Source organism: Aphelocoma coerulescens, chromosome 12, assembly GCF_041296385.1.
Source record: "Aphelocoma coerulescens isolate FSJ_1873_10779 chromosome 12, UR_Acoe_1.0, whole genome shotgun sequence".
Taxonomy (NCBI): Eukaryota; Metazoa; Chordata; class Aves; order Passeriformes; family Corvidae; genus Aphelocoma; species Aphelocoma coerulescens.
This window is the reverse complement of record NC_091026.1, coordinates 13,561,145-13,576,385: the sequence shown is the minus strand read 5'-3', so window position 1 is coordinate 13,576,385 and position 15,241 is coordinate 13,561,145. Positions and strand designations below refer to the sequence as shown.

The window sequence follows — 15,241 nt, the reverse complement described above, 5'->3', positions numbered from 1 at the left end:
TGTGTGGATGAGGGGTAGATGGACAAGTATGTTTGAAGTAGTCTGATCTTGCTCAGAGGCTACTGTGAAGTGGTGCTTGGGATGTATAAATCGGAAAATCCATGCAAAGTGAGATTTGCCTCTAAGCTTCTATTGGAATTTCTGTCCTTTTAAATTATATTTTTAGGATACTCTGATTGATATGGAGAGCTGCTTAGATTTTTGCCTGGAATTTTCAAAGAAGAAAAGTATTACTGTAGCCTGCTGCCATAGGGAGGAGAGGAAAGAAGATCCAACAGGCAAGAATTGTGCAGCAAGATTGATTTATTTAATTATTTTACAAACTCCTTTATAGACTTTTTTCTTCATAGTCTAATTGGACAAAGGATCAGCCACCCCCTGGGTTGATTGGTTAGAAATCCTAAACATCCCTTGTCAAAATATTTTTCTACTGTACTATAAACATAGGTCTACAAGGTCGCAGTGTTCATAGTTTATAGAACTTCTGCTAATCTCTTTGTGAGAGAGAAAAGTATCCCACAGGCTTAGAAAGAAACAAGAAAATTCTTGCTAGCAGCAATATTGTATCCACAGGAAAGAAACTATGCCTCCGAGAATGGCTGCTATGCCTTCTAAGGACTGAACTCCACTATTTTCTATACCAGTTTCAATAGCAACAAAGGAATGAAACCCTGTCAGTATTGCCTGAAGAGATCGCCCCTTGCAGAGGTGAACTCTCCTGAGATAGCGATTTTCTTCCAAGTCCTTCCTATCCCAAACCATTCTATGATTCTGTGACATTTGCGTCTTCAGTATCAATTTTGTTTACATATCAGGCAAATGGAAATGTGGAATGGAGCTGACCCACAGCTTCTTGAGTCCTATGCAAAAAAATTGTATTTCTGAGGTGAGATAATCAAAAAATATGACAACAAGCTTTGGCTATGAAATTTTGTTGAGAGAACTGTTTCATGCTTTGACTGTACCTGTCCCACTTTTGTTTCTAATTGTTTTAGAGTATTTAAGTTGAAAATATCCCTGCTAGGATATTTTTTTTCTTCCTATGGCTTAACAGCTTCCAGGGTCTTCAATACTGACTTTGCTTTAATCCAGTTCTTAATTTCTTTAGCACGTTTATCTTTCTGTCCAAAAGGAACCAGATCACAGGTAGGACTTCTAGCAATCCTTTACAGACCCTTTCTTAGATGCTGATTGATGTTCTGATGTCTCTGGTCTTTGCTGCACACAAATATTCAGCAAAGAACCCATGAAAGGTTATATTTCTAATTTACAAGAAATAATCTGGGAACCTTTATATCTTGCATTTTTTTTCCCATTTGAATTTTGATACTAGAGCAATTGCATTTTTTTTTGGATGAAGTTCAATTTGGAGCCTCTTTTATTGTTCCTCACAAACTTTCTTTCCATGACGAGTGGATCTGATTTTCAAGATGTTTAATTTTTTTGCCTCTTGATATAAGAGATAATCCAAATACCATGTAATATTGGGAGAACATTTTTAGCCTTCTGCAAATAGCATTTCCGTGTGTGAATTTTGAAAAGAAAATTGTTTTGCTTGTCCAATTTGTCTTGTGTAATATGCAGTTAAACTAATGTTTAAGGGTCACTTGTTCTTCCCATCTGCAGACTATTTTATAGTTTTGATATAGTAGCTAGTTTTGGGCTAATTCTCAGTGTGTGTGGAGCCTTAACCATGAGGCGTATCTTTGTCTGATATTTAAATTTATTTTCTCTTCTGGAAATGAAACTAAATGGAATATTTAATTGTTTATACCTCCAGTTGATTATTTTAGTGTCTTTAATTTGTGCTGCAGCATTTCTTTGTCATACTCATATGTGGTGTGCTGGTTTTGCTGGAGAAGAAAACCTTATCTAATACAAATAACTTGATCCTATTTCAATCTCAGCCCAATGGTGTTTAATGTTACCAGGCTGTACGTTCGGCATTGCATCTTGTTAGGAGATCTGGAGTATGTTACAAGTGTTAAAGATATGCTCTGGCCAAGGAACAATTTAATCTTGGATATTGATTAAAGGCAATGTAACTGTTGCTATTGCAGAGTGAATAAAGCTGTTTGGGATTGAGACAAACACCTGTGTTCCAGCCCCTTTTTAGTGTGAACAGAAACCTGGCTTTCAAGGTCTGGGAGTGGATTTCTATTCTGATTTTTGTGTTTTGCTGTTAAGGTTTTTTTTGTTTTTTGGGGGTGTTATTCACATCTTTCCGTATCAGTTTGTTTTAATAATAAATGTCTAATTTCTCCATTACTTTAATATTTTCTCCTCCCTCTTGATATGATGAAAAAAATAAACATTCTTTTCTGGTTACACATCATTCCTGAAAAATTAACTTAAACCCTTTTTTTCCCCCACCTAAATAGTAAAGCAGATATCTGCTTATTTGAGTTAATTCTCAGTTTTCTTTTCCTGAAGGCAGAAATATATTTGTTTTCAAATTAAGTTAGAATTCCTTAATCAGAAAAATGACTTTTATGCATGAACACCTATAATTTACTATCATTACTTTATTATTAATAGTTACAACAGAGCCACAGAGGTCAGTTTGCCAATGGCATGAAAGTTATAGATTCTGATGTTTTTAGTAATGTTAAAGCTAATTAAACACAGCTTTCCTGTTCTAATGAAAGGTGTAGTTGATCTCACATACCTTCTTGGTTGGCTGGCACCAAGTGCTGCACATTCCCCCTGCCTGCTGCTGCTCCAGCTTCACCTGAGGGACTGTTCAGTTCCTTTCTCTGCCTGGCTAACTGCTGGGGGCTCAGGACAAGGCACTACAATGTCCACAGGAGCTGAATTGTGCTGATAAACTGGATGTTTTGAGCAAGGAACAGTTTCAGCAGGTTTAATCATCACCTCATAGTGTTCCTCCTGTCTATTTGTATTTGTGTTGGAACTTGGAGTGGGTTTGTACTGGGACTGAGCTGCAGAGCCATTGAGGTTTCCCCAAGCAGAGAAGTTGATACCTTTGCCTATGTTCAGGGCCAAAAAACAAGGGAAACACTACAATGTTAGGTACTTTTATTTATCTACAGATATTGTTACTGTTTTGCTTATTGGGCATGTTAACATATCACAAAGGACTTGACACAGCTAACATTTTGTATTCTGTTGTAAATAAGGCGTTATGAAGAATAAGAAATAGTATAGACTGTAAATAAAAAAAGGGCACTTTTTGTGAAATATCTTTCTGTAGAGTTTCCCTCTGGAAAATTTCTTAGTCTCAATAAAAATGGCTGTTCTCAGATCCTGTTCTGTGGAAAGACTATTGGTATGAACTCCTGTGAATTGCTAGAGCCCAGCATGGTGATAATAAATGAGTTTAAATCTTTAGTGTGTTAACTAATAATCACGTATTCTAATATTGCATTGATTGACTTTCTGAAGAGCCAGCCTGACTGAAGTGTGATTCTGTGAAGGTTGGTTGGGACATTGGTTTAGAAGGATCAGAGAACTTGCTGTTCTCTTCAAATGGTGAACAAGAATAAACCCACTAGATCATGCAAATACTTGACATTTTTCTTCCTGAGCTAGAGGACTCTTATCAAAAAACACATCTGCCTGCATACAGTCTGAAGCATAGGAAGACTCTCTTCATATTGATTATGGATTTTTTCTCCCTTGTTACTGATTGCAGAATTTGTTTCTTGAGGAAGAGAAAATCATAGTCTTGCCACTTTATTTACTGCCTGAACATCTATACTTCTCAGAATTTTCCCTTCCAGAGGATTCTTCAGAGCACTTTTGGAAATAAATAGCTAATCACTTTGGTAGTCTTCTTGCAGTAAGTGTGATGTAAATAATGGCCCAGGTAGAAGTTTTATTGACTTCAAAATAACAACAACAGCAAAAGGAAAATTCAACACTTTGCAAATTCAATTTAAAAAAAAATCAATGGCCTTTGGTTTATTTATTTGGAGATAAGTGAACTTTGGATCAAACAGAAAATTATTTTCCCTCCATTCCTTCTTTCATCCTGTCTAAAACCTGTTTCTTCCCCTCCTCTTCCCCCCCCCCCCTCCTTGATTTTTATGTGATTTTATATGTATATCTATATATATATATTCTACCCTATTTAGACAAAGACCAGAGCCACTCATAATGCTGCCTAGGGAAATTTTATCAACATCAGGATAATAAGAGGAGGAATCAAGCAATTTATTTCAAGGTAAGATCAGCATATCTGACTAGATATTATATTACTATGTGTAGCAAAATTTCAAAATTAATTTAGACTATGTGAAGTAAAGTCATCCTTTTTCAAATGTATGAGAAGAGATTATTAAATTCCAGATTCCAGTGTAAATTAGCTTCTAAACATAGGGGTTTGCAGCTTGAATTGAATCAAGGAGTGTTTCAGAGGTTCAGAGTGTTAACTATTTGCTGATGGCTTTGCTCAATTCATTTCTGGAAATGATATCTCATTTGGCTTGTCCAATTCACAGTATATAATGGATTAATGGTTTGGAACTTTATCTATAATTCCTTGGTTTTATGTTTAAACACTTCATAAACTCTTGATATCCTTTTTTCCCTCTTGAATTCATTAAGAAAATACCATAAAGGAAAGCTGGCCCTTTCTTTTCATTGTATTTCATTATTTAGAAAATGCATGGTTATATCAATATTCTAAACCACTGTAATGTAATAATTTAAGGACTTTGGGGAAAGAAGAAAACAGAAGTCAGTTTTTTGTTGAGTCTCTTCTGTAAAGAAGATCTGTAATGAACAAATTCATCAAAGGCCTGTTGGGTAGAGTGGTTACTATTGTAAAGCTTAGAAAGCCTTTTCTGCTCAGCTTTTGCAAACTGTGATATGGTGACCCTGCATATGACAGCTGCTTGAATACAAACCACTGTTTTTATTCTCTGTTTATTTCATTAACTCTTTCAACACAAACTCTAATTCTAAAACCTTAGCCTGTGCTAAGGTTTAATCATTGAGTATAAAGAAACATTTTGAAGCATTTTTCACATTTCATATTTTCATGTTCCTTTCATTACTGTTTCTTACCTATTTCCTTAAAGGAAACAAAGTAAAACCAAACCACAACCAAAAAAACCCAACAACCTCCCCCTGCAAAAAAGCACCCCCCCAAAAACCTGCAAACTAATAAAAATCCCCAAATCCATAGGGAGCTGACTTTGTCCAATATATCCAATATACATGCACCATGTTTCCAACATCAACAAGATGGAGACAAGCCCCGCATCTGTGGAAGCAACTCTCCTTCAAATGTTCAGCTCTTGGTGCCTAAGTACAGCTGATTCAAGTCAAGGAGGCAAAGGGCCCAGTGTGGTTTCTCAACATTCCCAGAAGCATAAGCTCTTGCAAGGCAGTATTTTTTGGTTTGGTAATGCCAAGTATGAGCTATTCAGTGGCTTCTTTCATCTTAGTTTTCAATTCTGGAATTTATATTTCAGCAAAGAGCCCATATTGTTAAGAAATTGAGGGAAAGGAACCAAGATGGATTTGTTTTTCTTGGTTCCAAATGTATTCAGCCAAATTCTCTCTGTACAGAGATATCTGCATTTCACCAAATAATTTTTGCTCTTTTCTCAAAAGCAGTATAGTTTTTTGGGGTTTTTTTTGTTTTTTTTTTTTTTTGCTTCTGGAAATCCTAAACTGTTGGGAAGCAATGTAAATAATTGATACCTTTTATTACTCATTGCTCATCGCTCTTGCATGAAGGACAAAAAATGTCCTTTATAGTTTGCATTCCTCTGTACTAAGCTGGCTTTAGGCATGCAAAAATTAGCAGCTATAGAGACTACCATTTCTGAAGAGATTTTTCATTTTGTGACTAGCTTGATGGACTTGCACTTTTAATTAACAAATCAGCAAGCACTAATGTGGTAGCAGTAGAGCTTAGGTCAAACATAATCAGCCAAACCTGTTCTAATGGGCGAAATTACTCTAGGGATTAATCTGACAATGCAAAATGAGAGGTCTGGGAAAAGAGTTGCTGTTCCACTTCTTTGGAAGATACATGTTTTCCTTCCAAAATATTTTAGAAACACTTTGATTTTGGATGTTACACACTCCTTTGCTGGGAGCTAGTCAATATTGGAGGTTTATACCCTACTTGTGTTCGTTGTCAAGTGAAGTATAAAATAGGACATTGCAATTGTTTTAAAATGAATTAACACTAATTCTGGTCCTAGATAAATTCATCTGAAAAGAACAAGGAATTAATTTTACAGGTCAGCTTGAGATGTTCCCACTGGTGTGTACTAGAAGCTGTTCAGAGAAGGTTTTGCAGGCTGGTGTCACGGTATTTTTAATGCATTTTAACTTTCCTTTGGCACAAAGATACTCTAATGCTAGTAGGCTTTGTATTTTCATGTAAATTATAGGATAAATGTGAAGCTCCGTAGCTTTGCAAGGAGGATAAGGAACAGGGTGTCATATCTAAATTCTGTCTCCAGCTTTTTCACTGTTAAGACATTTGCCACGTTACTTATCCTTTTGTGCCTTGTTCAATAAAAAAAGGGATAATGGTGCCAGCTTAATATTGTACAGTGTTTTCAGGATGAGAAAAACTTTCATTGTGGCAGCATTGCTTTTCTCAGTCTGTTACTGGTGAACTTCCATTCTAAAAATAGCTTTGTTGCTTTGGGAGAGAACGTTCTCAAGTCTGTTCCCTGCATGTAAGATTTGGGGAATGATGGTGCTTTGGGTGTTTTAATGAGAACCCTATTTGAAAAGTGCTGCTACCACAAGAGCAGAGGGTGATCTCTCACCACATCACAATGAATTAGTGGCTGTTCTGTTTTTTTTTTTTTTGTAATGCTCTTTAATTTCCAGTGATAGGCTAAAGATTTTGAGAAGCTGATCTTTACATTTTCAAGGTGGAAAAACTTGGATTAATAAATCTAATGGAGTTTTAGAGCGTTTAATGACAAAATAAAGAATTTGAACTGTGTCTGAAGGTAGCTGTTGGTCTATAGTTCTAAGCAGTGACAGAAGCTTTTGCTTTTAGTGCCAAGTGGTATATTCTGGAAATGGGAATGTCCTTTCTTTTCATGTGTATGTTTATAGTTTAAAGAAATGCTCTATCTGTCAAGAGCATGGATAGATGGCACTGATCCTCAGCAACTGTTCTGCTTTAACAGCATGGTTGGATACCATGAAGGAAACATTGAAATGTTTGTTCACTGCTTTTCTAGATCCTGATATAGATCAGACTATGATAGTTGACTGTGATTAGAGGTAATGTAGGAAAATTCTATGTGCACTTGAGGTCTTTGAGTTATTCCATTTCTTTTTTCAGTGACTCCTCTTTTCCCCTGTACACATTGTTCAGATAATATACTTCTAGAGGAGAGGGAATAGAAGATGAAAAACTTAAAAATGGTGAAAGCATGTCTCTGGGTAAGATGAATTCACCTCAAGAAGTAGCACACTCCTGTGAGGTATTATCCCAGACATTAACAGAAAGCAGGAAAAAAAAAAGTATAGCCCTTATAAAATTACATCCTTGGTTGCAGCAGGAAGGGAGCTTGGCACAGGCCTTTGGTATTCCTGAGTTCTAGAAATGAAATCCAAGTAAATGTGTTGATGTAGTAGTAATTTAAGAAAGAAACCCCAGCTATTTCTTAAGAGAGCAAAATTCACGTAGTGACATTTCATAGAGGGTATAGTTTGAGTAACCTTTTCTATTTTGTGCCTAATGCTGCCAGCCTCAGTATTGTAACTTGTTTTTCAAACAAGTAATTCTCAAATAGCATATTTATGGGGCTCAGGGTATCTCTGGAGTTCTCCCTCCTAGTTTGCTCTCTCCTGTTTTGTTGTGAAAATTAAATTGTGGTGAGCTACCAACTCTCTGGAAGCCTGGGTGTTTCACAGTATTTGTACTTGTGTTTAGTGCCCACAGGAAAACTGTATTAGACTCAAGTAAAAGAATAGAAAGCAAGATTCATGAATGAGCCATTTTGCAGTAGGGTCTTGTTTTTTCCCCACTTTATGACTTTGTGGAATGATGAAATAAAGCACAAATACTCAGCTATGATGCATTAGAAATAAGACACACACACGAAAAGGAGAATGAACAAACTCAGTACAGCATAAGCACAATGTTTTCCTTATCACAAAATGAACTTTTTAAATGTTGTATATTTTCCCAGTTCATTCTTGTCATGGGAACACAATGCTGTTATCGATACAGCATTCCCTAGCCTGCTTTCCAGAACTTCTCAAATTCATTATTCTCTGTTAAGATATTTAGGAGCTTAATTGAGCTATGCCATTTCATTACGAAATATAATGATTGGAAAGAGGACAAATGGTTGTATCCTGAATCTTGTTTATCAGTTAATTCTTTATTATAGTACAGCAGCAATTGCATATGCAAAATGGAATTCTAATTACATTCTGCATAGCAGTGTAGTAGTTTTATCAATGCTATTTAGTTGCATAATGCACACAGCACAAACTGTGGTACAGCAATATAAATAATTGGTCTAATTTGCTATTAATGAATCTACGAAATGAAATTATATTAGTATTTTCAGAACAAGTGGTTAATTACAAACATCATTTGCATGTTACCCTCTGTTGCTGCTGGATGTATTTGTTGACCTTGGTTATAATTATTTTGTGGAGAGTTTCTCATAGTGGTATGTGCCAGGAGGTTTGTGCCAAGATGTCTAAATTTTGGCCCACACATCTCCCTGTAAATTCCTGCACTAAGCTGATAGTGAAGGTATTCTGGGGGTTTGAGTGATTTTGGTAATGGGCAAAGAGAAGAAGGTGGAAGAAATGTGATGGGAGGTTGCTTTTTCTCATGCACCACAAGCGTTGTTTCATCTACCTTCTAGCTATAAAACAGATTAGGTCTGAAAATGTGATTTATCAAAGTTCATTCCTCCTTTGCCTCTTTTGCAAAGAATTTTGCCATCATAAAGTCATACTGTTTCTGAATGCAGCAGTTTACTCATCTAGACTGGGTTTTATGGCTGCTTTTGCAGGAGGAGCAAAATGTAAGTGGGCCCTGAAAACCCAGTCAGTTGGCAAACATAGCATGAGGTGTAATTACCCAGTCACTGTGTGGCTTTGAGGAAAAGAAGCTAGGAAAAGAAGGGGGTAGTTAAATACACCTGAAAGACTGGCCCCAGAAAGCTCCCTCCCCCAGTTCAATCAATGTCTTATTACATAATAAACCATGTAGGGAGGTGCTTCATGGCCAAAGCTTTGTTCTGCAAAGGTAGCTGGAATCAGATAATCAAAATAATTGTTATTGCCAGATGTTATCTTGTCAGGGGAAAGTAGCACTGATTACATCTCCTTTGTGGACAGGGTAATATTTGTTGCTAACTGTGGGGAAAAATTACTAAGGTTTTAAGGCTGAAGTTCAGTTGTGTTGACTGCCACTTGAAAATAAGTGTTTGAATGTGTTTTTGTCTGCCTTTGAGCAGACATTTCTTTCACTGTAATCTCAGAATTCCTATTGTTGTCCTGTTTTTATTAAATTTTCTGGAATTCCCTGTTGATCATCATCTTAAGTAAACTCCAGTAAGGCTGAAAGAGCAACAAGTAAATTTCCTTTTAATCTTTTAGCTCAAAGTGGTGCAGTATCTTACTATTTTAAAACTACATTGTGTTGACAATAAGCTTCTAACCTAAATAGGTGTTTGCTCAAAGGAGCCGAGTACCTAAATTATCCAGCTGCTTGCACATCTGTCTCTTCATTGATAACTGAATATGAGCTGCCTGACATTAAATGGTGCATATCTGGGCTACCTGCATTTCTCTCTCTCACGTTGTCTCTGGACTGAACAGTGGCACCCTATGAAACTTTCAGTCTCCAAGTATCCTGGCCTTCAGTAGGTGGTGTTTGTTTCTGTGCTGTGGCTGTTCCTAGGAACACAGGAATTTTAGTATTAACCACAGTTACTTGAGATATTTATCCCTGCAGGTCTCTTTTGATAGCTAGAAAAAAAGGGTATAGAAAAAACAACATAACCTGTTAGTGGAACTAAGAAGTTCAATTCAGTACAATTCAGTGTGCATCAGCTTCAACTCAAGGGACAAGTCCCAACTTGCCTTGGGTACTGTTTCCTGTGATTCAACTATTTGAAAATGCCATCACTTCTTTTCTGATCTAAGGCTGTCCCTTTCCTTTGTTTTCTACCAAGTGATGTTTTTGGTTGGGGATTTCAAAAATAATCAGGTACCTGAAATGTTATACTTGAAACTGCTGCAGGCTATTAGCTAGATGCTGTATTAATGTTTTGCTTAGAGTAATAATGTATGTCCTGCCCATGCCCATGATGCCTCACATCTTTCACCAAGAGGAATATGCAGCAGCACTAGTGTGAGCTCATGGTCTTAATGGTTATTTCCCCAGCATCACTCATCAGTTCGCTTCTGACATTGACCCTCTCTCAATGGAATTAGCAAGGCATGATGTCAGATATTTTAATTCTTTGTCTGTATTCTTGCTCCTTGATCACTTACTAATAATTTTTCTCCTTGTTTTTCATCTTAGAGAAGAGTTGCAGTAGTCTTGGGATTTCAGTTTCTTCACATGAAAAGTATATGTTTGAGGGGGAGGTGAATAAGTTGCTGAAACCTCTGCCCCCACTTTCCTCTTGATTCTTAAAGACTCTAACATGTAATTGTGCTGAAGTTGTACTTCACTTGATTCAGGATTTAGTTCACTTGAGTGAAATTGCTTTGTTTTCCACCCTGCTTTTTCTAATCTAATAAGCAGAATGAAGATTGTTGCTGTTGAAACATGTACACTTTCTGTTAAGCCACATGAACCTGCAAATCTTTTTGCTAAGATTTGAAAAGTCAGACATTAAGGGAAATCACGGAAAGGGTACTGACTGGTCAACAGCAAGTTTATTCAATTCGGTGTCACGGTTAGACTTATTAGACTTCCTGTCTGCTTCTCTGGAAACAGAACTGCAATTTCTTTTTATCTGCTGTGGCTGCAGACTCACAGAGTACATGCATTAACCAGGGCAAATGGTCTGTAGTTAGTTTAGGAATTTAATCTAAAACAAAACTAGAGATTTACCCATCTTCCTGGTTTATCAGTCTTATTTCCTGCTGTGTTCACTGTTCTTGGCTTCCCTTCCCATCTGGGACATTGCTGCTGCCCTGGGAAGGTTGGACTAAAGTTGAGCCAGTTTGTGTTGCACCACTGCCTGCAGCTAGTGGTCATGGGCATTCCTGCTCCAAGTCCCTGGGAATTCCCTGGTGTTCCTATCTGTTGCAGTGGGGATTCTTGCAACACATGTATCAGACAATGAGGCCGGTGGAAAAGAATATATGGACCGATTCTTGGTAGATATTTTCAGAGATGTTTATTTTGCCAGCCACCTGGTCAGTGACTGCCCAAGGACTGAACAATCACGGGACCAGAGGGTCCTTCCTGGGCAGGGGAACACAAAACAACCGGGGGGGAAGGAGGTTGACCAGGGAGTAGGGAAACCCCACAGGCTGTGCCTCTACCCCGGGGCCCCTCTCCCAGGACCACATGGCAGGGGGGAGGAACCCCAACGCATATCCATGCCTCTGTCTCATCTGCAGGCTCCTCCCTTGCTTCCAGAATAATTTCTCCAGCCAGGATCTTGCCTTTTTTTTTTTTTTCCCTAGCTCATTTCTTCTGAGACCACTGCTTCTCTTTGGGAATGTCAGGCTGTCTGGTTTTCCCATGCTAAACAGTCTGTGCAAAAGCACAGTGTGTTTTCATGCTCCACAGTGGTTGTTCTCATGTGACAGGTCAATCCCCTGCTGCCTGGTAGCATTCTTGGTGTAAACTATTTTTTTCCACATGCAGAGGATCTCTATTCAAATTGGTAAAATCAGATCTTTCCCAAAGCAAGGTAGACTTTGCTCCTATTTTATTGTTTGTTGGTATTTTTGCTTCCAGAAGAGCAGGTGCCCTTATGTTGCATCGTTTTCCTAATTTCCAAACAGATTGTAGTGGAGAGCAAAATTTTACCCTGCACTTTCTGGTGGCTTTGATGAATGAATGATAAAATATCTGCACAGACCCAATGTGTGAAGAAGGTCTTTTTCCCTGTGTGACAGGAGGTTTGTTCATTTTTAGCTGAAGTATTAACTGCTTAGGCTCAGGGTGCTTGGACAATATTGATTTTTCACTTTGCAAAAAAGACATTAGTGTTTGTATTTAAGAAAAAGGAATTGGGAAGTGTGTATCAGAAACAGTGGGACCACAGTTTACATAGGAGAAAGATTAATATTAGCTACATCTCACTACTTGTTATTCTATCTCAGCATTTCATTAACATCGTAAGTTTGTTTTGCACTTGGTTCCTAGGGAATATGAAGCTTAATGTTGAAAGACATCTAGTCTGGCAGTTCTGCCCTCTGGAGAGCTTAGAAAGGGCTTTTTTGGAGGACCTACCCCTTTCAGGGCCTCTGTTGTTGGTCCTGTGCTAATTACTCATACAAAACTTGCTTTTCCTTCAGCAGACATCAAAGGAAATTTTGCTAATTTATTTTTGAGGATTTGTCCTGGAAATAGAGATGACCACTTGGAAAGTAAAGAGTTTTTTGAATTTCATCAAAGCTGTCCTGTATAAGGCCATCCTGAAAAAATGAGTCTTTCAATTAGAAGTGTGAAATGGACATACCAGAAATTATAAATATTAAACATTTATTAACTGACGTATTCCAATATTGAAATAGTCTGATATTTCTTCTCGGGCTGCTCAGTAGATACGTGAGATTTAACTTTGATTCCAGAGAATGAATTTGGCATTATAATGTAGATAAAAGTAACTACTGAAAGTAAATGTTCTGGAATTCTTTAAAATCTTTTAACTTGCTCTTTATTTTCCGAAGTGTTTTACCCTGCAGGTTAAAACGTAGCATCCATAAAGTTCTCTGAAAGTGCCATCGAGTATTCTATTGCAATCTTTTTTTTAGATCTCAAAAATATGAAGAATCTGGGAAATACGGACAGGTTGATGTTCTTGTTCTAATATTCCTATTTGCTGATATTGTTGATGTTTCTGTCCTCACTCCTTATGCCGAGTTTATAATTTATCTTTGCATTAATGAAACTTTTGCATTTCACTGTGTGTGCAGTGGCCAAGATTTCTGCTCACATTGGTAGCACTATTGTATTTCTGAAAACAAGGAATTGGATGATGGTGATCCAGTTCTGTTGGGGGCTGAGCAGAATCGAAACTCTGAACTATTTTAGAAGCAAAAGCATTTCCTGAAATCTGAGTGTCTCTTTTCTCTGTAAATAGAAAATTTACAAAATTTAATTCACAATATACTTTAAGTAATGACTGTGTTCTTAAATCATTATCTCAGAAAAATGAGGGAAGTTAAAGAAATCCACTTTATTTGGCAACATTTGTACCCCAAGTTGCAAAATACTAGTAATAGGATCCTCCACTTGAATGATTTTATTTGTTTAAAAAAAAGGAATTTTTATCAGAATATTTTGAAAGTATAGCAAGGACTTCCTGCTGTACTTTTATTTGGTACTTGAGGTTGGTGAGTTTTGAGCCAACATCATGTGTATCCTTTGTCTTCCTTTCACATGATACTATAGGCAAGGTGGTGGTATTTTTATTTTTCTTCTCAAACAATAATCAAGATAGAGAGCTTCCTGGGTCAGGAGTTTATAACAGAAATTCTTTGTCATGTAAGTAAACTCAGAATCCTCTAAAACTCTCAAGTGTGAGAATGAATCATTGCTAAGGAGTCACTTCCACCCCTCTCCTGGGAGCCTCATTCAGCTCCCTTAGTGGAAACAATGGATCAGCTCTGAGCAGCTCATCTTGAACTTTGGTCCACAGTCAGAAGAGTGAGGGCTTGTGCTTTGTGGCAACCTGGAGTCAGCTTGTAGCTCCTTATTCCCAGTAGTTAAATTTCATTTAAAGACAAGCAAATTCTATTGGAGAGCTTGCTAAAATTATTGTCCAGTATAAGCAGTTTCACTTGCAAATGTTTATATACAAGAGTGAGCTGTGTTTACTGTATAAGTAATGGCAATTTTAAAATAAATTGACTATTTGTGTTCTTGATTATTGCAACTTGCACTAGGCAGCATCAAGCAATTTGTGTCTCAGGTGCTGTCTTATAAAGTACATAGTTTCAGGTAGTGGTCTATGATAGTCATCAATTGACCATGACCTCACAAGGTTATAAAATAAGAATCTTTCTGTTTGAAAAGCAGTAACTTTTTCAGCTCAGGAAGTTTGACTTGAATGTCTGATCAGGTACAGACTTTAAAGTAGCTGATAATGACTAAAGAATTCAGATTTGATGGGCTGTTCCTAATTAGTGATACATGAAAACACACAGCAAGGGGAGCAAACTGGAAGAATTGGAAGTTTGTGCAGAGTTGCAGGAGCTTGGTCTGGTTGGTAGAACAAAGATGTAGTGGCACAGTCTGCTGGCTGGAGTGCTGAAATGTGTGGATCCAGGATTAAGAAACTGGGAATGAGGGAGTGTGTCCTACTGAGAGGAGTGGTTTGAATGCATGGAGCTCTGCTTTGAAATAGGAGATGAGTCCATGGAGAGCTCTTTGGGTAAAGATCATTAAGTAAAATTATCATCAGAAAAAATCCTTCTCCCTTATAGTGTTCTAGTTTGAATACTAAGGACTGGAAATACTTAGCATCAGTTATTGTTCCCTAAGAACCTTTTGTCTCAGCCCCTTTGAGACCGGTGAACTTTAAGGGGGGTATATAAATATATTATGAAGCATTTGCATATAATATTGAGCAACCTGCATGCAAAAATTTAGAAGACTAAGGTAAGGTATTCTTTCCTTGATATTTCTAAAGAAAAGGCAAGAAAGAGTAAAATCATAGAGATAGGTAAAAGCAGATTCCATTCTAAGAAGGAGAGATGAGAAAAAGTAGGTTTTTTTGGTCTGTGTTTTTTTATTCAAAGATCAGTGGCGCCAGGAGGATCATAAAGTAACAAATGTACAGTGGTAATACTGGGAAGTCCTCTCGTCCTTTGTGAGCAAAGGACACAATTGCCACAGGGAGATTCTTCCCATTTTGAGGCATCCAGAGGCTAATTGGTATTAAAAAAAAAAAAAGTTTTATCTTATGATGAAAGATCACAGGGTTCATAAGGTCTACCACAGTCTTCTAGGTATGAAATAAGCTGGGTTTGATTGCTTAATACTTTGACTTTTTTGTCAGACTTAAAAAAAAAAAAAATTCAAAAAATTTCTATGATTAAACCTCCTACAGATCCTGTGAGTTGAATG

General features: G+C 37.2%; 1 protein-coding gene across 8 annotated transcripts in view; it reads left to right on the top strand.

The window, feature by feature from the left end:
• The window catches only part of FHIT (fragile histidine triad diadenosine triphosphatase), a 553,468-nt gene that overhangs the window by 105,069 nt on the left and 433,158 nt on the right, over positions 1-15,241 (top strand). The window contains exon 2 of one of the 8 annotated variants that reach the window (XM_069027657.1): positions 4,098-4,186. The exons of 6 other annotated variants lie outside the window; for them this stretch is intronic. The gene's annotated coding sequence lies outside the window, so the exon portion shown is untranslated. Of the gene's footprint in view, positions 1-1,054; positions 1,147-4,097; positions 4,187-15,241 lie in introns of those variants that run through there. One more of the 8 variants, XM_069027660.1, reaches the window with a different exon arrangement.